General features: G+C 44.4%; 1 protein-coding gene across 34 annotated transcripts in view; it reads right to left on the bottom strand.

The window, feature by feature from the left end:
* TCF7L2 (transcription factor 7 like 2) overlaps nucleotides 1-26,812 on the bottom strand; it is a 171,197-nt gene that overhangs the window by 82,100 nt on the left and 62,285 nt on the right. The gene's annotated exons all lie outside the window — the stretch shown is intronic.

Raw genomic sequence — 26,812 nt, 5'->3', positions numbered from 1 at the left:
GCAGTAGAGACAACACATTCATTTCCCTGTGCCTTGCAGGGCACTCCCTCTTCCCCACTACCCCTCCAACACAAGACCACTCACGTTTTAAATTAAGTGTTGCATGTATTTCATTCACTCTTAGACAGATATGGGCCAAAGTAATGTGCATCACTGTCAAGAATCCCGCTGCCTTAGCCAAACTCAAATCATTTATTTCTGGTGTTGTTACCCAAAGAAATTGCCTATTTAACAGATGAGAACAGCAACGTAACAGAGACCAGACACTTGGAAATTTGGTACAACATATGAAACAGTGTCTCACAGAATGGTAATTAAAGAAATGAACATAAAATTGACTTGGCTAAGATCACTGTCATATGGCTAAAATGCACAAGCTCAACATATGTCAGGCGTTGTACAGCATATCTGCATGGCTATCCCAGGGCTTGGCATTTGCATAGCTTGGGTTTAAGTGTCCTAGAAATATCACTATCTGAATGGGGGGTTAGAGCCAAAACACTTCCATTCAGTATTAGAGAAGAATAACACAGGAAGGCCTCAAAAATGTGAAGTATATCAGAGAGAATAAAGTAGTATGTTTATTAGTTGAGCACCCCTTTACACTCAGGAGTGTTTGGAATAATCTTAGTTACATATCTGAATCAGGAAGAAAGAGCTTATTGTTTACTGAGCAGGGGGAAGCTTTGGACTTAGCAGGCACTGAAGTAGAGAGGGTACTGCCATGCTATCAGCTGCAGCTGAAAAAGAGAGAAACTTCTGAATATGTGGAAGTTTCTCACCCAAAACACCGAGATGATAAATAGGGCACAGCAATGACTAAGGCTGTTACAAACCATTACTCTGGGAGTGCTACTGGTAGTGAGATTAAGTTATATTAATAAAATATTTACCAGTCTGACTTTCTGCTACATCTGTCTGTTCATGGCTACATACAACTGTGCAACATGAGCACTTGGCACCGATGGACATAGCTGGTCTTGATAAAAGTCTGCATTAAGCACAGCGTGGCAAGTTTTTTTTTTGCCTGTTGTAGCTGACAGCATTAACATGAAATTCTAAGGGCGCATCTGTAAATCCCAAATCTCTAATGACTCGCGTTACCAGCAAAACATCAGAAGATCACATAGTCTGGATTTTAAGACTGAACTGCTAAAAAACTACAAAGGCTTCAGTTTGCATGAGGAACTGCAGGCTTATAAATACCAACAGGAGTGATCTCTCTCCAGAGGGACAGTGCCAGACAAGGACAGTTACAGGACAGCCCATACCAACCACTCCAGAGACTGTGATTTTTGCTGTCCCACTCCGAACACTGTCAGATCACGGTCAAGCCCCAGCACCACCACCTTCTCTGAAATCTACCTCCTCTAAGGATTACATCATCACACAGGTGACATAAAACTAAGCTTTCAGTGGAGCCCTGAGTCCTGAAAATAGCTTTACCCCTTTGCAGCTGGGCAGGGCTGACTCGCAGTCTCTGTGCTTCGAATGCAGTCAGGCTGGGGAGGCCATTCAAGGGCTTGGGAGCAAGCACTCAGCTCATGCCAGCTTCCTGTGACTGCAAACACTGTAACTGAGAAGCAGCACTGCAGGGAGTCGGAGCACTCAGGAGAGGACGGTCAGGAGGGAGGATATCAAGCAACATCCCAAAAGGTGACTCAAGTGGCAGCAGCGACCAAGAGATTGAAGAAAACAGAAGTGCTTAAAAAGTTACCTTATATTCAATTAAAATTTGTTAAATAGAACATGTTTTTAATTATATGCCTGTAAACACTGAAGAGGAAACTGCCAAAGTGTTTTCAAAACACAACAAAAGATAAGGCAGCCTGAATTGGGCCAAATGACTTTTCCTCTCCTTCCCTTTTCCCCTCAGCCATCTCCCTGCAGCTCCACAAGAGGACGGAAGGGGAGGAGGAACGCAAGCATGCGGCACAGTTGGAAGGGGCTGTTGTAAGGGCAAAGGCTACAGCAGCCTTAATGGGAGAATGGCTCAGTCAGAAAAGGGAAGGAGAGTTCCCAGCGTGGGCTAAAGTGAGGAGGAAAAAAGACTTTCTGCTTCTGAGCACTGGTGTGTGATGACAGGAAGACGCAAGTATGATGTAGACTGCACAAAATTCAGGAGCAAAGCTGGCTATATGCACCCTATATCTAAATCATGACCAGAAAGCAAAAGGGACATTCTGCATCAGTGCAGAGCTTTTCACTTCTTCCCTTGTTCCCATTCAGCTGTTTGAGAAGGTAGAATCATTGTTGCTCGTAATTTTTGTTTCACCCATTTCAGTGGACAGAATGTGGAAAAGTTTTCCTCTGTCCCAGCCTGGACACAAAATCTGCATAGATTAAACTTATGAAAAAGGAGTTGGTCAAACACTTAGAAAGAACATAATGCTGGGCAACAATCAAGCCTCATGTGAGTTTATTTCAGGTGGCTGAGTAAAGGAGGAAGCTGCTCCTTTACACTGGGCCAGCTGCTTGCTACCCACAGGATTTGCACCGACCGGCCCCATGACTTGGGCACTGTGACAGAACCGGTTGGGGACCAGCCTGAAGCCTATGACCAAGAAGCAATGAGCTGGAGTCAGCAAATCCAGTGCCACCACACAGATCTCACCAGCTAGCAGAAAACAGCAAAATAGGATGGATGGAATAAGGTCAGCAGAGTTGCTGCATCCATCACAAATCCTCCCAGCAGACATCGGCACACTCAGTTTTATGGGAGCTGTAGCAACCTGCCTCTGTGTTCCCTCAGCCTTTTCCAGGATGCACCATGTCCCTAACGTTTCTTCCAGTGCTCTGGAAGCTGTAAGGCACGGGCAGAAAAAAAGCACACTTTGCCACCACCCAGAGAGAAATGTCAGCTGCCTGGGCACCTTTGGGAGCTGAAGAATTAGTTCGCTATTGGACCACCCAAAGCATCTGCATGATAACTGAGCTTGAACAGGCACCAGCCTCAACACTCAAATGCAGCTCCCCAGAACAAGCCTCCTACACATGGCAACTCCAATGGGAAGCAGTATAGACACAGAGTAGCTGATTTTTTAATCTTTTGCATTTTCTAATACAGTGTAAGGGTACTATAGGAAGAAAGTCAGTCCACAGACTTATTGATTCTTAATTATCTTTACCTCCTGAATTACAGACTGCTTAGAAGCAAGCCAGCCATGCACGTAAGCCAATGGATTGAAGCCCCCAGGACTCAAGATTCAGTTTCCTCCAATGCTGAGTAACAAACAAGAAGTGAAATGTGACCCTCACTTACACTATTAGAGATGTTTGAGTACTTAAGGGTACCTAGCTCAGTGCAAGGCAGTTTTACTTTAGGCAGCATCTAGCAGCTTGCCTTTATTACATTACAGAATAAGTCCCACAGTGAGCTCAGAGACATTTTGGTTGGCTGACTGTGAATTACAGAGGCCAGTTTTTGTTGTCAGTTGCATAAAACATAAAAACAACTATTTCAACAGAATTACTCCACATGCCTGGCCCTTAGTCTCAACCAGCAGTAGAGCAGATGCTGGCAAGATAAAGAGGCCATCTATACTATCATTAATGAAGTTTCAGGTATAATATGATGCAACATTATTTCAAAATACTGACATATTGCTACAGGTATTTGGAGCTCTTCCCTTAATTACAATTGCTGGAGAGCAATATATTCTTTTTTTCTTTTCGACGTTTGCTTGCCTGAAATTTAATGCCTGTGTTAGAAAGAGTGCATCTGGATGGAATATTTCTCCTTACTCATCACTGTCATTAGTGTCTACAACCTACAGAAAGGAGAACAGGCTCTGGATAGATGGTTAGCGTCAAGGCCTTGCCTAAAGGATTACTGGAGCAGTAACAGGGAATTTCATCTGGTAACCCCACCTGTTATACAAACTCAGCTGTCTATTAAACAGAAGTAACATCACAGCAATTTACTCGTGCTCCCCCCCCCAGCTCCCCCCCTACCCTCCCCCCCCACCCCTCTTCCTTCCTTGATTTCTTTGCAGCACTTTCATAAGATAAACTCCCTCACTATCAATAGAGTTGTGGCTGTCAAAGAAGGCAGTTGTTAAACATTTTGCAGTGACGGTATTAAGGCTTCCAGACAAAAGCTGATAACAAGTGCACAACAACTGCCTGGCATTTCCATCTCAGTTGCTTTCCCAACTTCCTGGACCATGTTTCCAGGAGGTCTGTCTGTTAGGTGAACATTGCACAGCAAAAAAAGGCTGAAGCGATGCTGCCCATGATCTGCCAGCCCCCACAGCTGAGGGAGATACTCTGCATCTTCTGTGCTGCTAACTGGTATCTAATAAAGTAGCAAGCAGGCAGTCCCAGTGAGATGCCCCAACGCAGTCTTGAAAGTCATAGAAAGACCAGTTCCATCAGAGCACTGGTATCTTGCACAGACTTAAAACAGATAAAAGAGGGTGAACGAAATACCATGGCTACAGAATGGAACTGGTACCCCTTGGCTACTTAACACTCGGCTCCAGAGTTTTGCAACTAACGATACAAAAACCCAAAAGTTAGTTTAAGGACTTGGAGATTCACTGACCACACAAGAGATTTTGTTCTGCTAGAGTTGTGTCCAACTGATTACAACACGCTCTAATTTTGGGCACTGAAACATTTAGTCCCAGAGAGCATTTTCACAAACCTAGCTTCGTGCTTTCACACAAAGTTATTCAGAGCTGTGCAGTGTGAACATTATTGGAGCACTCCAGGGCTTCCCACCAGTCCCAAATGGTGAAGCACTGTGTGCAGGCAGCATGATACAGTCTGTGATAATACAGTTGCTACGTTCTCCTACTAACAAAACTGTGGGATAATTCCACGTAGGGTGATGCTGACAAAAATAAGATTAAAATAAATATAAATCTGCCAGGACATGTGCAGAACAGAGTTAATTAAATTCAGATTCGCTGGAGGAGTGGGAAAGGAGAAGTAATAAACGTTGACCCCAATATCTGCTAATCCACTGGTACCAGTACAGAAAAGATTCATCCATTTCTCGTTTTTCTCAGTACTGTAAATACCTAAACTTCAAGAAATCCATTTGCTTACTTGCTATTTTTCCATTTTCATTCTAATTTGAAACACCAACTTAACTAACAAACAATTCTTCCATAAGGAAGAATAATGGTGGGAACTCTTATACTATCTGATTTTAAACAGGCACACTCATCAGTATATCTTTCCAATTTCCTAATAAGGACTTTGCAACACCCAGAAATTCCAGTTCCTTCAGGGAATCATCATAGATTTTTATTCTGAAACTCACACATGCTGTGAAAAGACTTGGGGGCAAAGCAAATACTTGTAGGGCTTAATCTTGATGATGTTCTAGTGACAGTGCCTTCTATAGTTACAAATACCAGGGAAACCAGCCACTGATGCCTGTTCACATCCTGCAGAATGCTGGGACTGTATATACAGTAATAATTTTACCAGGGATTAGGAGTTCAATTTTAAGTACTTCAAGGCAGTGATCAAAACTCCTTCCTTTAGGAGTCCTCATGGCAAATGAGGTGGGACCACAACTATGGAGTCCGATAATGTTCCACAGACCACATGGGGTTGTGGGATCTATTGTCTACAGTCCTTAACAGAAAATGAATGGGCTGGTTTTGTGGTAGAAGCCCCCTCCTATTCAACAGCAACAGATTTTTCACACACTGACTCTTGGATTCCCACCACCCCTGCTAGAGCTGACTGCTACCTCTTTAGTACATGTGGTCTATTCTCACAAGAGCAGCGATGCTCTTCCAAATGGCATTTGGGGCAGATAGGGAGCATAAAAAGGACATCAAAGCAGTTAGTGGCATCTGTAACTATCCATTTCAACAGCTTACCGCTTCTTGCCACCAGATCCAATCTTTTGGCTTCCTTAACCAAAGCAGTTACCTAAGAATCCTCTGTGCTTTATTTCAGCCAGTCTTGCTATTCCTGTACACACCCTAGCAGATCAGTGACGTCTGAATCCTGTTTATGCCACTCTGGATCACTTTGCTCCAATTCTCAATATAAACTGTGAAACTCTTCATGGCTCTACCCACCCCCACTGAGCAGTAGTAGGTTTCCCATCCCCTCAGCCCTGCTCCAAGTGGTGCCAGCTTAAATCACCACTCCTCGTGCTTTATCCATGGGAACATCTTTGCTACGCACCGCCTGCAAGGCCTCTGCTAAGACATGGGAGCTCACTGACCACAAGGAATCTGACAGTTAACAAGAGTTGCTCTTACGCATGGTTGGTATCAGTAGTCATTGGTAAATAACTCACCTGTCTTCTCTAAAAACAATTATATAACACGTGTAGTGCCTGTGCGAGTGCACAGATCGCATTCTATGGTCCTACTGTGCAGTCTGCTACGATGGGTCAGTGTCATCACATAGCTGGGAGGGTGTCCCCAGCACACCTACAGAGACATTTTCCATTGCCCAGCCTGCCCCAGCAGAGCTTATAATGCCACGCAGGGACACTGGTCTGGGTCATGGGTTCTGCTTAACAACATTATTCTACTTCTACACCCACTGTAATTAGCCAGACAAATTAGTGTAGGTGCCGTAGTAGAAAGAGCAACTTAATTCTGTATTCACTTGCACTGAACTATGGCTTTCTGTATGCCGAGTGTTACACTCCACTGGTTCTTTGTGCTTCTTCTTCCTCCTGTCCTCCCTAAAAACCCACACATTCTTTTTAAATCTAGGAAAATCCATCACAAGCATTTGGCTTGGTGTTCTCCACCATACAGCCACCAATTATTCTCATATGTACCAAGATGAAGTACAACACAATGCCACATTAAAATGTGTTGAAACAGGAACATCTCTGCAGATCAGTGTGAGTGCCACAGTGCCTGTGCATTGCAAGCACTGAACATGGGAGTGGGGCAAATTATATGCAAAAAATTGTGTAGAAATTGATCTTCCACACATGGATGGATGACACATTACACGCACAGAAGCCCAGCAAACTCACCTCCACAATTCAGGCCCATAGGAACAGAAGAATTTATTTTGCCGCAGTTCTAGCAGAGAATGCTGCTTGCCAGAACAGCTCCCTATATTGTATGATAACTGAATGAAGCTAATTTTCAGTAGATTCTATCTAACAGCTCTTAACTGGTAGAAATAGTTCAAGGTCTTCAAAGTATACAGTGTTGCATAGCCCCTGCTTCACACATTCTGCTAATAACTGTCAGACAATTGTGTTGAATTTATTCAAAAACCATTAGCCACGGAAATTTGTATTCTTCGATTCTGCCTTCAGATACATTCTATATTACACTTATATTAAGGTTAATGTGCAATGCCAGTTCTCTCACAAAGGAACTGTAAATATTTGAAGCTACAGTATCTCTTACTGAGGTGCCTGTTTTATGACTTTATTGTTTCTCTCATGCAATTCCCCTTTCATCCCTGCCCCTGCCAGCAGAGCTGGGCTGAAAAAATGGTGAGTACATTAGAGCAAATACAGGCACATATTAAGGAAAGTATTTGGAGACATTCTTTGTACAGCGTGCATACGCTACCAGCATTACAAGGATTTCTCTTTCATCTGCTCCTTCAGAGGTGAAACTCCAAAATACTTTAAAAAAAAAAAAAAAAAAAAGCTTTATAAATTTACCCTTCGAAAAACCATCATCACATCTTCAGAGCACCAGTGTGTTAAATGCCTGCCACTGAAGAATGATGTTAAAATTAGGGAGGAGTCAGAGGTGGGAGCTGAGGAGCAGAAGTAGCAGGAATGCAGGAATTCTTAAACAAGAGAGCCTGAGTGTGAGGCTGGGGCATGTGGGTGTTTTCATAGAGAAATAATACACACGTACCGTTTATGTTATAAAAAATGTTGCAGGTAGGCAAGCTTCTGTAATTTATCTAATACTCTTTTATATTCATGCTTCCTTAGCTTTCATGCAATTTATTAAGTTTTCAGCCTTGCCCGCAGCAAAAAGGATAAACAAAAGCAGATGTGAAACTCCATTTTCAAGGGTCCGCCAACCTCCTAAGCGTGTGGCCAGCTGGGAGAAGCCAGATCGCAATCAGAGCGGCACAGACCAGTCTCACTGCCCTCTCCTCCTGGAACAAGCTCTACCAGTGTACGGTGTGACCTACAGCACACCAGAACATCTCACCTCTTTAGAAACACGTGGTTCCCTCCATTCTATTATTTCTGAAGATTTTGCTTGGAAATATGGTTTGTTGGCCGAGGGATAAGTAACAAAGGAGTCCAGAGAACAAGGATGGGCAAGAAAGTGAGGGTGGCACACAGCCGGACATTTACTCTAACAAAAAGTAGAGCTATCATTTTGGCATTCCTCGGTGGGAGAGATCCAACAGATTACTTCTTCACTGCACCTCACATCAACATTTAACAAGTAGAAGCTTGGGAAAATGTGTGGGCAAGACCTCATCATCCACTCTGAAAAGAGAAGGTACTGTGCTGCTGCACTGCTGCTAAAGAGCAGCAAATCGGATTCTAGAAGATGGTGCCACCACACAGGCATTACCCAGGACATGACCATACAGCAGAGTACATCCCAACGCGCTATGTGGGCTTGTGCATGATGCCAACCAAGTTAAAGCTGGCTCCAGGCTGCAAGTGCATAGCAGAACAGGTTGTGCTTGTGTGGGGCCAGCTTAGGGAACAGGTGGGGGAACCACATCAGTCCCTGCTCCATCCATCTAGGCACACCTGCAGTTAGAGGCTGTACAGGAAGTGGATATGGAAGGCTATGGTACTTCCCAGCATCACAGTGATTCTTCTTTTATCCTTGCAGTCCTAAATCTGGAGTTGGAAACCATCGGATAAACGCTTACTCCCCAGTCTTGATTTGAGCACAGGGGCTGTCTAGCCCAACAATCTCACACCCTTGAGGAGCACAAAATTCACCTTAACTAACAGTGGCTCACAGGTTCTCTCCCTCCAACACCCCATTGTTTCAAAGAAAAAGATTCAGCCATTTCTGATTTTGCACAAATCAAGAAAGCTTCTGAAACAAACCACCTCAGCCCCTGTTATAGCAGCTGTTTCTCAAACATTAACAGCTTCCAGATTAAAAGTCTCATAAGGTAAAAGGGGTGAGAAGGGAAGAAAATCCCAGCACAGAAAGCGCAGCTGGAAAATAACAAACGGCTTTGAAAGAAGAAGGGCAACTGAGCCTTACTCCAGCGGCGCTAGTGAGCACCCACATAATGAATTGGGGATTCCCCATGTCACGGCCGGCTCAGAGCGCGAATCGCAGAGTTCCAGCAAGGATCAATAACTGTCAGAAGGAGAAGAAAGTGAGCACTAAATTCACTCGCCTTTCATCTTCAACAAATGGAACAGAAAATCTGATGGATGACAGAACCTTTCGTTTCTATAGCGTTCTTGTTGAACTAAAGACTAGTGACATTGAGATGATTTTCGACATGCACTTCTGTGGATCCAGAAGCAATTATAAAAATAAAAATAAAAGAATTCTGTTCCAAAAAAAAAAAAAAAAAAAAAAAAAAAAGCTGCTGATTCAAAAGTAGTAATTCAGAGGGGAGGATAAATAAAAAAATATTAATGAAAGCCTGTGCCAATGGTCAGCCCCCAGCATACAAGGGTGCAGAGTTTTGGAAGCACAGAGTACATTAAACACAACACACCCCTTGCCTCCCCCATAATTAAGTTAGAGATGTGAGAGCAAAAGCAATAGAGGCTGTCTGCTTAGTTTCTCTGCTTGGCAGGGCACCACACACACATGCATACAATTTCTCCTATTCATCTGTGAAAGGGAAGAACAACAACAACAAAAAAGTCCAAATGAGCAGATAAACAAAAAAACAACAAAAAAAACAAACCCAAAGCAAAATAAATAAGTAAAACCTAAAAAAATCCCAGATTTCAAAGAACAGGCATGCTTACTGCTCAAAGAAATGCCAAAATCTCTTCTCCATCCTTTTATTCTACGGTAGACAGCCACTCAACCCATCAGGAAGATTATAATTTAAAAAAAAATAACAACAACAACAACAGAAGGGAGACAGGACCTTTTGTGCAACCCAACTGCCTTCTGTACCTTGACTTCCATGTCAGATATTTATTTTGGCATGCGGGCAGCAAGGGTGGGGGGAAGCATCTCTGGACACCTTACGACATACTTCACCATAGTATTACAGTTCAGAGCACTGAGGTACAGCTCTGATTGTTACCTGTGAATGCTGAACATACAGTGTGATAACCTACAGTGCCTAAGCCTTGTATGATATCACACAAACAAGCCACAGGTCAAGGGAGGGGAAAAACAAGCAACCAGCTCCGGTTCCAGCAAAGAACATGTGGTTAGTCCTCAGCCTTATGATGTGAATTCAGCCAGAGAGATGCAAAACCACCACACACACATAGACCTGGGACCAAGGCACTGGCACAGGCTGCCAGGAAAGCTGTGGATGCCCCATCATTAGAGGTGCCCAAGGCCAGATTGGATGGGGGCCTGGGCAGCCTGATATAGAGGGTAGCAACCAGCCCATGGCAGGCAGGTGGAACTAGATGGACTTTGAAGTCCCTTCTAACCCAAGTTATTCCATGGTTCCAGGACAGGATGGGCTTTAGTGTTCTCCTGCCTGGGGCACAAGGTGTGACTGCCCAGCTGCAGCTTGCCTGAGAGCACGTGCCGCAGAACCCATCACCAGAACCTACTGCCACTGAAATGGAAATATGAGAGCCTGCAAAACAAATGCAATGACTCAACTGGGTATAAGGGCTTGGTGTAAAGTTCAGAAATTGGCCTGCACGTACTAACTCAACCTAATGACATGCGCACGAGAAAGTTATTCGTGTTTTCTTAGGGAAATAAAGATATTAAGTGACTAGCTCAGAGACACAGGACTAGCTGATGGCAGAACTGGCAATGAAAAAAGAAGAAAAAAAGAAATAAAAGAAAAAAGCAACAAACCCTGGCCCCTGCATTTTAATCCAAACAGGCCACACCGCATGCAACCGAGATTATCACGGGTTCTGCAGTATCATAATGCCTACCACAGCCTCATTGTCTTCGTAGCTCGGCGTGGGCTCACACCACACCCTGTGGGTTCCCGCTGACGCATCGGCATTCCTGCAGAGCCGCGGCCCTGCAACCTGATCCTGCCCGGCGCCCGCTGCAGCGGGCCAGCCCTGCGGCTTTGCTCTTCGAGAGACCCAGAGAGCCAGGAACCCCAGACACCACTGCATTGGGCTCCTCTGAAACCATAAACATTCCCCTGTATGTTTCTCCAGCCTAGTTTCATTCATTCATTCCAGAGAATGAGGCTGTGAGTAGCCACAGCCTGTTTGGGTGTTTAGGAAAAGAACTGCCTCCAGATATTCCCCACTTGATCCCATCCTAAAAGAGATTAGCAATGGCCCATCTACAAATCCGCACCACCTAGCGGAGGGAGAGCATTGCCTGGCATCCAGTATTGGAAAATGTCAGTATCTCAATCAAATTAAGAAATGAGACCTTGTCTCCAGGTGGAAAAATCAATCTAAAATACGTAAATGCAATTTTAAAGGAGAATATCTATTCTAGGTTAAATACAGCTGCAGAACCCACAATTTCAGATTAACAGTATCTTCCCATCTTAGCTTCATCTACTTTGAACACAAATTGCCAGGCACTGGGCAGAGGCACCTTTATTTTCTCACAAAAGCATTCTCACATGGGAGCTGCCCACGTGTTGACCAGCCATTGTTCACCGCAAACCTGAGCCCCTCATTGTGCCTTCCTCCCTAAGAGCTGTAGAATACTGCTGATGCAGAAGGCCTGCCTTTCTTCAACCCACAATTGGCACTTCCCAGTGCTGGGCTACACCACCATTCACAGCTGCCCAAGCACAATGAGATGTCATCCACTAGATGAAAAATATTTTGCACTCTAGATATTCCACCACTGAAAGCTAATTATTTCTTTTTCCCTCTTGGACTATTTCGTAAATATGCTGTAATTAAGTATACATGAAAGCAAACAGCATCAACCCATGTAATCTCCAGACAGGGTCTCTACAGCACATCTCCCAAGGTTCTGCCCAAAGCTCCCAGCTCCTGATGAGGAGCACTTTGCAGGGCCAGTGTGCCCCAGCAGATTGCACAATGATAGTGAGTGCCAGAAAGGCTCCACTTCCAATCTGTGGGCTGACACTGACTCATTGTGTGGGCCTGGGCAAACCACTTAACCTCTCTGCATCTCAGCCTTTCTGCCCCTAAATGAGGGCAATAATACTGAGCTCTGTCTTCCCCCAGGGACTGATATAGAGCCTCAGTTTTGTACAGCACTTTGGAAACATGAAGTGCTACATAAGTGCTAAGTACCACTATCTAGAACTTCCACCATCACCTCCATATCCCTGTGCAATAGATGCTGGGCAGAAGCAGCCCACAGGGAAGACTCTGGTCAAACTGAACATGTGCATTTGCCCTCAGGTTTCACCAAGAAGATATTTGTGCAGCATAAAAGATAACCAGAGTTCCCTTCTTAGAGAAGCAGGAGCAATTCCCAGCACAGTATTTACCCATGATAAGGCAGAGCCTCACAGTAGCTGCTCAGCACTCACAGGTGGGTACTGCTCTCCAGCTGACCGCCCAGGAGGAGGGAGAGTGCCTTCACTTCTGGGACTATCTGAAATCTGTGGCAATTTTCCATCACACCTCCAAACACCCAACCAGAAAAACAGGAGCATTTCTCTGAGCACTCCTTTCCCTTCTATACATGTAACATCACCACACACCCCTATCTCCCTGAGCTGGGTCAATATTCATAGTGCAAGCACAGCAACGAGAAGCATCCAAACCCTCACACCACCCAGCCTGTCCTCACTGCAGGCAAGATCCAAGTCTTACAATGCCCTGGCAAATGGGACTGAGCCTGTTTCTTGCTTTGCTGCTTTCCCAAGTTTCTTGCTTGTGTTCAAATCCTGCCAGGAAAAGGGTCACAAGAACACCAGAGCTGAGCAATATGGGCTCCTCTGGGCACGTTCTAGAATGAATGTGGGAGATACTGAGATACTGGTACAGCTGCTGAGGCTCTGTGGAACCCTTGTTGTGTCACCTGCCAACGTCATACAGAGGACATCTCAAGAACGTGTCCTAGAGTAGCTCTATAGACAGTTTTGTTTCACCTGGAACAGAGTTAATCTCTGGAAAAGATGAGAAAGAGCAGGGAGTCAGAGAATCCCTTGTACGCTAGTATCTGTGAAGCTGAATTGCATGACTAGAAAGGGACAGAAATTTCAGAACAGAGCTAAAAAAAACTTCAAAGCACTGATGGTGATTTCTTTCCTACTGTTTATATAATGCACAAGACAATGGCAACCTGAGCTGTATTAGCTTTACGCAGTACTCCGTTACAAATAAGAGAAATTCTCTAACCGACAAATCCAACCACTTTCAGTTACAACACCAGTAAACTAATTCAGTGGTAAGGACACTTGCCAAGATGGTGAATTTATGCAAGTGCTGGAGAATCTTCATGGAAAATAAACTTTTATTCATTAAGAATATCATTTGCTGCTCAATTCAGGGAACGGAAACATGTCACATGTTCCCCATGTCAGCGCAGAAGGGCTCCAGTGCTGACGGAGCTGCTGGTGGATGGCCTCCAAGGCTCGGCACAGAACTTTGGGCACGAGTAACAAACATTGTAGGAAAAATCATGATCCCTTCAGTGACAGCTAACTAACTAGAGGAGCAATTCATTTCGCCGCACAAATGATTAAATACAAATTATTAGATCCAGCCCTACTCAGGATACATACCCAGGGAACTGAGTGCTACAACATGTCAACAACTTTTGTTTTCTACATCTCAGAATACAGTATCAATTCCAAACACACACACAGAGCCAGATTTTCCGCGTGGGCTCTGGCTTGCACTTTCAGTGCCCAGTATCCCCAGCCTTGGCCAGACTGCAAAGGGCAGTGGCTCACCCTCCCTGCTCCCTCAGTACGGACAGCTTTTTGCAGAGAGACCGTGGGCACTGCAGTTATTTTTACCCTCTTCCCTCTCTCCCATCAGCACACAAGACACAGGGAGAATCCAGAGAGCCACAGCTTCCTTTTCCCTTCCTTATCACATGTGAGAATATGTCTCTCATTTAGAAATTTGGGGAGAAGTCCGGCCTTGAGCACAAGTTTTGCTGTGCTACAAGTTTGCAGCACGGACGGAAGAGGCAATTTCCTGCCTGGCAGGAAGGCGCAGAGCAGACCTCCCCTCTGCTGCTCCATCTCCTGTTGGGCTGCAGCAGGAAGGGCTGCAAGCAAGGGGATAGGGGCAATAGATGCAGCGTTGGACAGCAGAAGAAAGTGCAGGGCTGTGAACACGCACCCAAACACAAAGCAGCCGGAGGATGCAGGGAAATGAAAATGGGATGTGTTATTATTCCATAAATTAAGTTAAAGCCACCTCAGCACATCCCAGACCTTTAATAGCAGGCTGCTGCACACCAAGCAAGTTGGCTCCCAGCCTGCAAAATGTTTCAACTTCACTCAGCTGAGGCGAGAGCCACATTTATTAAAACAGGTTTATCTTCCTGCAAATAAACCTCAACAGCTTTTGCACCCCGAAGAAGCAACTTCGGTCGGTTGTCCCCCCTCCCTCCGCCCACAACAAAACACACAGTCAGGCTCTGATGAGTAAAGAGTTACCAGTTACAGCTGAGCTTTGCCCACATAGGCTGGTATGCAACAGGTTTCAATGTTTGTTTTTATAATAAATAAAGCAAAAGTAGATTGAGACAACCAAGCTCCTCTTCTCTCCTCCACCTTCTTTGAAGATGGTCTTTTATTTTGAGACTTAAGCAAGATTGTACAGCAGTTAGTAAAATAAAGGGCATTCCCTGTCTCATATTTCAGCCTGTTCCAAGTAATCTACATGACTTTAAAATATCCAACTTTGCCTCCTGGCCATTTTGTGAAAAAGCACGAATGAAAATTAAAATAGAACTCTCCCTTCCATGTGCACATTTTCCCCTCTTCTTAACTATCTCCATGTCAGCCTAGTAATCTGACTTCTCCTGATAAAAAGCAGGAAAATAAAAAAAATAAAAATAAAAAAGAAAGAAAAAGAAAGAAAAAAGGACCTGTTTTCCAGGAATGAAGCAAAAACTAAACAAAATTTAAGGAACGTAAGGCTCAGCTGGAACAGCAGACAAGTATGCGGAGAACAGCATGACCTTTCCTTATCATCCACTGACGCGCTTGATCGTTTCCAAACAAAAATGCTATTTTCTGCTGCTGCTTCTTTCTGCAAGCACCTCCAGAGCCTGCCCGGCTGGTAAACAGTTAATCTCCCAATATCCCCTGCTGCCTGCGAAAAATCACGGAAACAATTGAGACATTGTCCAGCGAACAAGACTCCCAGGGACTGACATTTTTGTTTATGTCCCAGTTCTCAGCCTGTCAATTTTCACTACGAACGCCAAAAGCCCGGCTTGCACCAATACAGTCTGCCCTCAACTGAAAAGGCTCCACTTCATTTATTTTATTAAAGCTATGGTGTGTTTATGATTCAAAGCTCTCCCCACCCAAGGACCGGCGGGTCCCATCCCCCTTGTCCTCCCTGCTGCCCTGCAGTAGCCACTTCCCAACTCCAAGGAGACTTTGCAGTGCCTTCTTTCAGAGGGATCACTGGGAAAATAAGGGCACACACTAAATACTGGTGTGGGTATTTTGCTAGGTAAGGAAGCACACTACTAATTCATTTTCTCTACTGCGATCCCTTTAAATAGCCTTTGGTTAGTAACCAGAGCAGGGAAGAAGGGAAGGGAGTTAGATGCTAAACCAGAGTGGCAGGAACTTCAAAAAAAGAAAGAAGAAAAAAAAAAAAAAAAAAAAAGAAGGAAATACCCCCCCCACTCCCCACCCCCCCCACACACACACCCCTGGTACCCAGCAGCAAAATAGAAAATACATGTAATGGAGTAAAACAAACATCTCGGAGCAAAGCAGCATTTGCTCTGTTGCTCCCTGGCTGTGTTTCCTGTCTGCGTTTTCATAATGATGGGAGTCAGGCCCAAAATACATCCCTCTCCTTCACACTGCCACTCTCCCCCCGTTCCCAGCACTTTTTTTCGTTATGCTCTTGCTACTTTATCTCCATGAAAAGCACACACAGCGGTCACCAGCGTTTCCTGTTTGCCGAGCGTGCTTTAACTATATCACACCCTGCGCTGCTGCGCTGGAATGCACAGCATATGGCATTGTGAAAGGGTTTACTGTCGAATAATGGCAGCAATGCAGTCCTGCTGGTTTATATCAAACCCTGTCACTCTCTTCACGGAGGTCTCTCTCTTACTCTCTGAGAGGTGAGGTAAAACACACACACCACGCTCCTTCAAGTCTCACTTAGGCTCTCGGCAGAGGCTGGGTAAGACCTGCAACTCAAGGCATGATTGTGGCTTATAAAGTTGTGACTTGCAGCCACTTTGTGCCTTGCTTCCACTCCCAGAATACTCACAGGACGTTTTAGCCCTCCCCAGGTGTGCAGGGGGCCATTACCAAGTATTTAGCTCCTGGCTGCAGCTGTTCCTGTGCGGGCTGTGGAGCGTGGCGTGCCTGAGCCCTGCACCGGTGGCGGGGCTGCAAGCCCGAGCGGCCGCCTCAACCACAGCCAGCTGAGCCTCTCTCTGCTTCCAGAAATCAGCACTGGTAGATATGTTTATGAAAACATCCACTCCAAAGCCAAACACACACTGCTGCCTTTCACTTTGGGTCAAAGTTTCAGAACTGCATTTTCGTTAAATCGCTCAGAGGTTTATTTTTGTTTGTTTGGTGATGTTGGTCGTTTCTCTTTAAGCAAGTTTAAAAGAAAAGTACTATCAAATAAATAAATAAAGCACTGCTTCCAACTGCGGTCAGGTTTAGCTAAGACACTCACAGAGGTTATACTTCAAAGTGCTTTTTGTGCAGATCTTGAAATGCCTTCCCATGCCCGGATGCATTTGTCCAGCAGACGCTGAAATAAGTAGCGATACTTTTAAAGCCCATTGAAATGCATCTATCCACCCTCCCTTAATAAAAGGAATCCTTACTTAACAGGCATTTATTATTGCTGAACCAGGGTTGAAAGTTCAGTGTCCTTATAGACCAAAATTATCAAGATTTCTGAGTTTGCAGCCCACATTTAAGTCCTAATGAGCTATTGTACCGCGCTCACTGCTATTAACTCTTTGATGTCAGGAATTTGCTTTGCTCTTTTAAGTGTCTTGCGGATGTCCAAGGGAAAAAGCACAGAGCTCACCTGCACTGAAGGTAGGCAACTTATGTTTTGTTTTTACTCCCCCTCCAGCAAAATACATAAAGATAGCTACAGCATTAACCCCTCATGCCAAAGGCAGGAGGGCCCAGCAGTTGCTGCTATGAACTTGGAGTCTGGGAACCTGCATTTCACCCCCAGCTGTGTATACTTGTGGCAAGCAGAACACATTACCATCCTGGGGAAGGGACATGAGGATGTGGTGTCCCATCATCACACCTTACACAGCACAGCCTCTGCTCAGGACCTAAGCTCTCTGGGGCAGGGGTAACCGGGTAACCACCTGCTTTCTGCAAGTAGCTTCCTTATTAAATCCTCTTAAATACAGGTAGCGATAAAGCGGTAATGGAACTATTTTAAATTTGCACCTTGTCTTCTACTTGCTCATTCTGCTATTACAGGAGGTATCACTAATAGGTCCAAGAGCACTTGGAAGAGAAGGAGGAACTCATGCTCAGAGTAAGACACCCAGCTGCCAGCTAACAGGTAGCTCACATTTAAGTGCATGAAGCTTGAGCCCAGCTCAGCACCCATGTGAGGAGTAGCCAAGTTGGCTGAAAACCCAACAGGGTGCCAGGTGTATGGCTGTTTTCCTCTCCCATCAGTGCCAGGGTGTCTCCTTGACATTCTCTCATCAATTACTCATCCCACAGATGCCCCAGTGCTGCAACCTGAGGTGTCCCAAGGCCCACCTACACAGTATGCGGTCTAACACTCCGTGTATTAAGTGAGTGGTCGCTCCCTGGACTTGCTCTGCACATGACAAGCAGAACAAGTTCCTGCAGGGTGAACTTCACCCACAGCTTTCAGCAACTCTGGAGCAGGAACTGCCCAGACATATGTTCTGCTCTGGAACAAATGCAGATAACTTCACCTTCAGTTGTCAAGTGGGATCTGCTGCCTCACATTTACCCCTCAGGCAGCAACTGTGGAGCAACTGGCAAGTCTCACATTCAAACCAAAGCTTATCCTGGAGTAACCTGTCCTGGTCATCAGAGTCCTTAATGAGGAGCAGGTTACTTCATGTCCAGTGAACAACTTCCTTCCAAAGAGCTCAGTATGCTTGAAAAGCATAGGGAGACAATGTGGAGCAGCTATGGTTTTAGCAATTCAAATTCTTGCTTGCTTCATTTTTATTAACCACGTAGACATGCCCAACATGCAGCAACAGAAGTTCTGCTGCCAGGGAAAACTCTGTGCAACACAGCCATTTGGGGTTTTCTAATGGTACTGCTTCCATGCATCTGCTTGGCATGAAAAGTGTTCACAGCAGCATATGTAAACTAAGAAAGTCTTAAGGCTTTCACTCTGCTTTCCTCCCTCACCTGACACCACTTCCATATTACAGAGCAGTCATAGCCTAATAGCACACATAACTGACATCACTATGCTCTGCAGGTGCCCGACAAAGCAAACTTTTGTCATTTTGCCTCCCTGCTCACAAACACTACCGTCTTAGTCAAGGCTGGAGACCACTGAGCTTTTGTGCATTTTCCAATATGCAGGTGAGTAACAAGAAACCAGAACCCTCCTTTGTACTGACAACATGCAGCCTCAGCCCTTGGAAGAAATACATTACAAGGACAAACTCCGAAAAAGAAGAGTTCAGGACATGCTATTCTGTCCCTCACCCCCATCTTTTTTCAGTACTTGCTTGGCAGGGATTGGCTGAATCCATGGTCGTCTCTCAGGAAGAGAGTTTTACTACATGAAAATGTTCATTTCCACTGCTGTAACTTAGAAAAGCATCACTATATAAGAAAATACTTTCATCAAACCCTGTTGTCCTGAACATGGATGGACGTGTAATGATTTCTTGAATCAACGCCTAAAAAGTGAAAAGGAAGGGGAAGGGGAAGCTAGTTTCCACAGTAATAGTAGTTGAGAAGTCTTTGAATCTTGCCAACAGGAAAAATGCATGTCAGAGAGCCACTCAGCTCTCCTTGGAAACTAGCACAGACCAACATATTCCTACTGGTCAGTACAGCAAGGCCTAGGGACACAATCAAGTCCTTAATGTGCACCAAGAGCAAGGTAGATGGTTAGGATTTCATTGTTTCTTTCTTCCATACCAGAGGCAAGTCAGAAGGCACCCTGCTTCTCATATGCAAGTATACATCTGCTCAAACCATGCATCTCCAGGCTTCCATACTAGACTATCACACATCTTCTATATCTCTCTCCTACACAAGGCAGCCTGACTGCAGAGCTACTGTGGCCTGGGGTACAGGAAGGGCTGGTTCAGCTCCCCCAGACTTCCCAGTTCTGAGAGAGAAAAAAATAAAGTGCATCTGACATAAGCATTCATGGGCATGCAGGGTCTTCCTAGCACACAGAGAGCACAAAAAGAAACTGTCCTCTAATGTCTGATACATGTTTGATTTTAGGTCTAAGTTTGAAAAAACTACCTCAGGGTTGGTTCCTTTGCTTGTTTGTTGTTTTGGTGGGTTTTTGGTTTTTTTTTGGTAGTTTGTTTTTGTTTTGTTTTGTTTTCCTGTCAGGTCACATTTGGGGTTGTTTTGTTTTTGTATGTTTACAAAATTGCAGATTTGCAGAAGCCATCAGTGTCTCAAAATCATCTCAGGAAAGTTACCTCGTCCTCCTAGCTGCTGTAGTGAAATGGATATGTGAACACTCATTCCTTGGCTCAGGGGATTTTGCTCATGATCTGCTGGCTGGTTTTGCTTACCAGTCTGTCAGGTACAAGAATACGTTCAATGCAAGCTCCCTTGGAACCACAATGCTGGCTTCAACCAGCTACAGTTTCAAAAGCGAAGTCTGATAGACAAAAATTTCTAGCTTAGCTTTGTGAAATTAGGCACTGACATTGTTTGGGAGAGAGATTAAGCTGTTTTAGGAGGGTATCATTTCTACTCATGTGCAACACCTCTAACTCTCCAGTGGCTCTCCAGGATGGATCTGACACCTCCCAGCAACTCTGCACAGGACAGAGAATGCAGCCTTCCTTCTCTTTACTAAGCAACTCTGGGTCCTTCTGCAGGAGAGAGCACAGCTGTGCACAGTCAGTCTATCAAATGAAACGTCTGATGCATAATCCAATTCCAACCCTCCCATCCCACTGAGAAGAGAAACAACCCTGGATTTGAGCAACTTGGCCAACAAACAGTCCTGAGCCCAGCAATGCCAGCTTCCTTCCTCTCTTTTTTAAGAGAAGTATGTGCTGTTTTCTTTATTACAGCACCTGGACACAGCACACAGATCTTGTTTAGACAGAAAATAGGAGGTTTCTGCTCAAGTGGGTTAGTCTGCATGGGGAAGTTTTTGTTCAAGGGCTTGAGTGTGAATTAAAAAAAAACTCAGAACAACTATTTCGAATTATCTCTCGGTGTGGACACTCTCATTCAGAACTAAGAGTTTCTTTGTGTGGTTTAGCTTAATCCGTTTCCAAAGCGGATTAAGCTAAACAGCACAAAGGGCCTCTTACTGCTGAATGAGAGTGGCTGCATGGAGAGATAATGAGCAATAGCTTTTTGGAGACAGTTACTTCCATCCAGTATTTGGGCTTTTCCTCTAGCCCAAAGCTACACTGGGAATGAAGCAATTTGGGCAAAAATGATGGCACCTGTTAGGCCTCCTACTCATGATGAGATTGTTGCTGGTGCTCCAGCCAGCAGGGACTCTGGCTCCTGATCCATTATTTAGTTTATTTAGTCCCTGCTTTCCTCAGCTCCCACCCACAATCCAGTTATGCATAGACTCTGTGGGGCCCAGAGCCCCACCAGCCTCAGCACACATCCTCATTGATGCAACCAGCATGTCCAGGATACTGTGACCCTCACATAGGCCCTGGACTCAGCACAGCAGCCCCACTGTGGGACACTGGGTGCCTCATTTTAAGCCCACACAAGTCCCTGCAGGTTAATCCAACACACATGCTCTGGCAGAATGCACACTGTGGCTGAATCCATTTCAGGTGACAGCCTAGGCTCCTCTGAGCTAAAACTCTCTCCTAGAGCCTTCCAAATGTAGAGTTTCTACCTTAAAATGTGGCTCTCTGAGTTCTGCCATACCTCAAACTATCCACCCAGAAAAGGCTACAAGTTTTAGGAACTCATATTTGCATCACACTCAGGGAATATCAGGTATTTTACAAGCAGGAGATACAAGAGTGTAGCCTGCAACAGATGCACTTCCAGCCAAGCTGAAGACAGCATCACTACATTTTACTTAAGCCTTCTGATGAGCAAGTGTTCACATATCTCCACCCATCAGCCAGGGCCCTGCAAACACCCCACACCAGGTTCTCCAAGCCCAGCCACATAACCCACAAGAAACGGACGCTCCACAGCGCATGCCAACACACATACCCAGCTGCCTTCTCTAAGAGCAATGCTGAGGGTTGCCAGCTCCTAGGATTTTACAGCCTGTCCAGCACTACTTGCTATTTTTCCATAAAGCACAGTAGCCTTGAAGTCAAGTGTTTAGGGAAGAACCTCAGCCTGCACTTACAGCACACAGCAAGCCCCTGAACTGCTGCAGAGAAAAGTTTGAGAATGTGAGTGGAGTATACCCTGCAGGCTCAGGAACCAGAGAACAAATAAAGAGAATACAAAATGTATTATTTAAGAAACAGAAAACAAACAAACACCCAAAAAAGAAGAAGAAGAAAAAGAAAACACACAAAAAAAAACCATCCACCAATCTTCATGATCCTTTGAGGCCTGACTCATGATCCTAGAACAATTGGGGTTGGCAGTACTATATGTTTTACAGCACTTATTCACAGCTGAAATATCCCAGCATCCAAACACTTCAGAGTTCCCAGAGCTGCTCACAGAGCTCTTGACTACAAGTAAGTGCGACAATTTGTCCCAGATGCTGATCCAGCCCCAAGGTGTCTTCTGAAGGTACTTCAAGCACTGACTGATGTTTGCAGAAGCATTAAATCCCCCCTTCCTTCACAGCAAGAGGTACAAATGTGCATATTTCCAGAGTCTCAGCATTAAAACAGAGAGATAGCTTCAGCATCCAACCACCACTAATAGAGAATGGACAGAGTAAAGGTAATGCCACAAACGGTCCCCAGAAGTCTGAATTCCTCTGCAAATTTATCAAATTATTCAGTAACTTTTTAGGAGCCCACATTTCTTCTCTGCTCTATTCAAACCAAACACTGGATTTCCCATTCATACTTAGTGGGTACTGAATATAATGTGTGCTTTATAGGAACCTGTCCAAAATAATTTTATTAGGCTGCTGGTAGATGAATTCTATACTTAGCCCCAAACACTCGGGTCTGAACACATTTTAAAACACAATCCTTCCCAACAAAAAACAAAACAAAATAAAATCAAAAGGCTTTAGAAGTAAAAGATCTACCCACAAAATACTCAGCAAGCTTAATTTGTTCCGTGGCTGAATTCCATGCAGCTCTGAAAATCCGGAGCAAGATGTTTGCACACTTTTGGGCATGCATTAATGAAACATCTTGTTTACTTTGCAACTGCCAGAGCAATTAGCCAAATAAAGTATAGAGCATTTAAAAAGCAGAGTCACTAAAGAAGCTTTCCAATTAATCCTGCATGAGTATTTCTGCAGTGTGAGTCTGCAAGACCTGTGTATTGGGTCCTAGCACTAAGGCGTGATCAACCTGCCATCAGGGGCTGCTGGGCTGCCACTACAACACAAACACCCTCTTGACACAAAGCACTGACATGAAACACTCACTACTCCTACCCCCACACCTCCACATTCCTGCAGCTCCCAACACAAGCTGTGTGCTCAGGGGATCACTCTACAGTTCTTTGCAGAGGAGGGTGTCCCACCATGGGCACATGTGGCCTGACATGTGAGAACATCTCAAGAGATTACTGCAAAGGAAGAACAGCCTCTCTACAACAAAATATTAAAGACAAACAAAGCAAAGAGCTTGCAAAAGCCCTCTCTTCGGGCACCATGAGTTGATTACATGTCTTGGCTCTACACATAGAGGACTGCACATGTGCGTAGATGCACCCCACTTCTGCCCTGGTCCATTTGATGGGACAGTAGGTGAACTCTAAAATTTAGATAAACCTTATGATTTTGTATGTATTTCTCTTTTCTTCGCTGAATACATAAGTGCAAACCACAAGAGATTGGAAGAAATTAGGAGAAAAGGAGAGCAAACTCGGCTGCTTCGACTGTAAATGCTCTGGGAAACAACTCCTGATCCCCCCAAATGCCCAGCAGCCACAGACACGCTCTCCACACGTGTCGAAGATGTTGAGAACAGAGAGTACATTTCTGAGATGGTTTTGCCTTAAGTTTTGCTTGTCATATTATGTTTTGAAAACACATTTTCACCTCCTTAAGCAAAAAAAAAAAAAAAAAGATATACTACTGCACAGTGATTCTTTGTTCTTGGGGATTCAGTCTACTTTATGGCTGTGTTCATTATATATTAGAAAACCCAGGCCAAACAGTACAAGAAGTCCTCCCCCAAGGTAACATTTAGATTTACTTCAAAAGGCCTCCCTGCAGAAGAAAATGCAGGAATTTTTTAAACCTTTAACTGATTTGTAAGAAATATACTATACCAAACCACCACCATTTTGGGTTCAGACTGTTTTTGCCTGCTACAAAGAAAGCTAAAAGCAAGTCTTTGTGTAGCCAAGGCAGCAGGAAGCAGGACCCAGGGAACAGCCTTCACCCATCCTCCTGCCCAAACCAGGGTACAGCTTAGTCAGAATATTTACTTTGCAGAGAACAAGGAATAACAACATGCACTCCTACAACTGTAAGGAGAAAAACATACGCAGATAAAAATGGTTCTGAAGGATCTTGCTTTCTGCAGAAGGCAGATTTTAGAGATGCTAATATGGATACACCTCACTTTCGCATGCCTATCTGCACTGTACCCCAGAGTTTTCAGGTGAGAATCCCACTGCTGGAGTACCCAGCCTGCACCCTTATTGCCATGCTGTCTTAGGTGAGAGAAGCAGGTTAGGTCTATGTTGAATGTGGGATTTCAGGGCAACCAACCTATTTGTCTAGAAGAACTTGCAAGCCACCCAACCGAGTCCTGTTTTATACCCAAAAACATTTTTCCAAAATCGGGGGGGGGAGGGAGGAAGGGAAGAAAATAGCCATAAAATCCTTTCAAAGTCACAGCCTCATCACTGCACTATCCACAGGCTGAATTCAAAATTTTGACCTAGTAAGCTTAATAGTGTACTATTAAAACAATTTTTTCCCCAGTTTTCTTTCACCTTTGCACACAGATAAGCAGCATGACTGTGCCAAAGCAAGATGCAAGAGTCTTCCAGGATGAGTGAAGCACCTAAATGCAAATAAATGTATTGGTCTTAAATGGAGCCTCATGCTGTACCTTCCTCAAGACATGCTGAACATAATTTCAGTTTAATATTCTGTTTCTCATTATGGGCCTTGGAGACTCTCTCAAGCACCATGAAAAGCAGTATTAACCCAGCCCTCAGCACTGGGGGCAATCCAGCCAAATTATTCATGCTGGTCTTTTGCTTCCATTTTTGTAGTCTTAATGTTCTTAACCAAATCTGAAAGGAGCAGGGCTGACAAATAGTATAGACTTTACTTAAGACATTATAGATGGCCATGTTCTGCAGACCTGAGTCATTAAGCTAAAAACTCGCACTGAAGCCAAGGGGAGTTTCAGAGAAGCTGGGCATAAAGGCTGAGGCCTTGACAAAGAGCCCGTGTTAATCAGAGACAAGCACTGGAAAGCAAGAATGTTAAATAAAAAAAAAAAGAGAGAGAGAGGTAAAAGAAAAAAGAAAGAAAAAACTCACACGCTTTCCTTCCCTCTCTTTGTAATGCGGCTATAAAGATTAGCCTCCATCCTGATTTGAGATATGGTAAAGATAAGAAATGATTTGCAGGTGTTAGCATTTTCCTGTAGATGTTCGGGGCAGCACAACTGAACTCAGGAAATAAAACTGGCACATATAAACTTGGCGGGCAGACAAGACACAGCAGCGTGGGTGGAGAGCCCATTTCTGGCCCTATAGGTTATGCTTTACAGACATGCAGAAATAGAAGCTCGTCCATGAAATACCCCTTATCGTTCCATGCAACATTCTCAGATAGGTAGAAGAAGGTACAGAGGTGCAAAGGCCGGTGCAAGAGTGGCCACATCCCACGTGGGTACATGTGGCAGTGATGAGCGGGGACACCAGAGAAACCTTACACATCCCTGGACAACTGGCATCTAGTGCTGCTTCATCTGCTCTCCATCACAGCTGCTTCCCTGAATGCCATTACCCAGCCCATTCTAATTTTTTTTTTTTTTTTTTTTAAACTAAAATAAAGAAAGAGAAAAATGAAACAACACAATTTTACTCCACAGAATGGATGAGACCTGGGGTGGATGCCAGGAAAAAGAGTGAAAAAAGAAGCTGCCTTTACTTATTTATTTTAACAGAGCAAGGCAAAACAGCTTTCTGTTAGAAATAAACATGAAACCTTGCAGAATCTGCACTGCCCACACCTCAAAACCCACTGCTCCCCCACCTCCTCTTCTCTCCTCCAATATTGTAAGTAGCACAAAAGATCACATTACAAATGCCAGCTGTGGCTCTTTTGGAAGGTGGCCTCCATCTCGGAGGTAGTATATGTTCCTCACAGCCTAAGTGGTTGCTATGGTAAATATGCTTTTTATTGAATAGCAGAGTGAAACAGCTTTTAAAGAGACCCATAAGAACCCCATAAATGGTCAAAATACACAGCAGATCAACCTCAGCCTTCCGGGAAACAGGTTTTTCTTTATTTTCCAAAATTATATTGATTTTTGTACTGGCAGCACCCTTTTTAGTGCATGTGTGTTGTCAGCTCATCTTCTTCTCATCCATTCCCAATGGAGGGGCTAAGGGGACTGGTAGTAGTGATGCTGTGAGCAGGGACCCTAGCCAGGCCCAACACCACAAGCTGCTTTGATTTTCAAAGGCAAGCTTGAGGGACAGCAGACACTCAAATGTGCAGGTGATGCACAGCTCTGCCACCCAAACTCAGCCCACCCTCAGCCTGCCGACAGCCAGGGAAACTTCCCACTGCCTCACAAGTCCTCCTGCAAGCCCATACCACCAGTAATGGTGGTATGATGGTTAATGGTAATTAATTAATGGTAAGCCTGAGCTGCAAACCCAGTTCCAGAGCCAAGAGGAGCCAGTTCTTGGGCACAGCATTTAGAAAAACACCAAAAGAAGGAAGTTATTCTGGTGCGTTTCTTATCAGGGAGAAGACGATAACAGGTTTTGATGGCTGCCCCATTCTGAATAAGCAACCAAACATCTCTTCTCCCACTCCTTCCTTCAGTAACAGCCCAAGTGCACAAGAAGGAAAAACAACCTCATTCTAAAAAATGAAAGCAACCAGTGTTTCAACTAAGCAAGTACTGGACAGTACACATCACTTTGCCATACTGGCCAGTCCATTCTGACACCTATTTTAGAAGCTATGAATTCTAGAAGGTATGGAACCTTTTCTTTCTCCTTTCTTTTTTAATTTAAGGAAAAAAAAAAAAAAAAGGAAAAAAAAAAAAGAAAGAAACTAAGGCATTCATAACAAAGGGCTGACACTTCTCAAGTTATA

Source organism: Coturnix japonica, chromosome 8 (assembly GCF_054131305.1).
Source record: "Coturnix japonica strain WE chromosome 8, WE-NBRP24, whole genome shotgun sequence".
NCBI lineage: Eukaryota > Metazoa > Chordata > Aves > Galliformes > Phasianidae > Coturnix > Coturnix japonica.
Note: the sequence above shows the minus strand (reverse complement) of the source record. Positions and strands in the feature narration are given on the sequence as shown.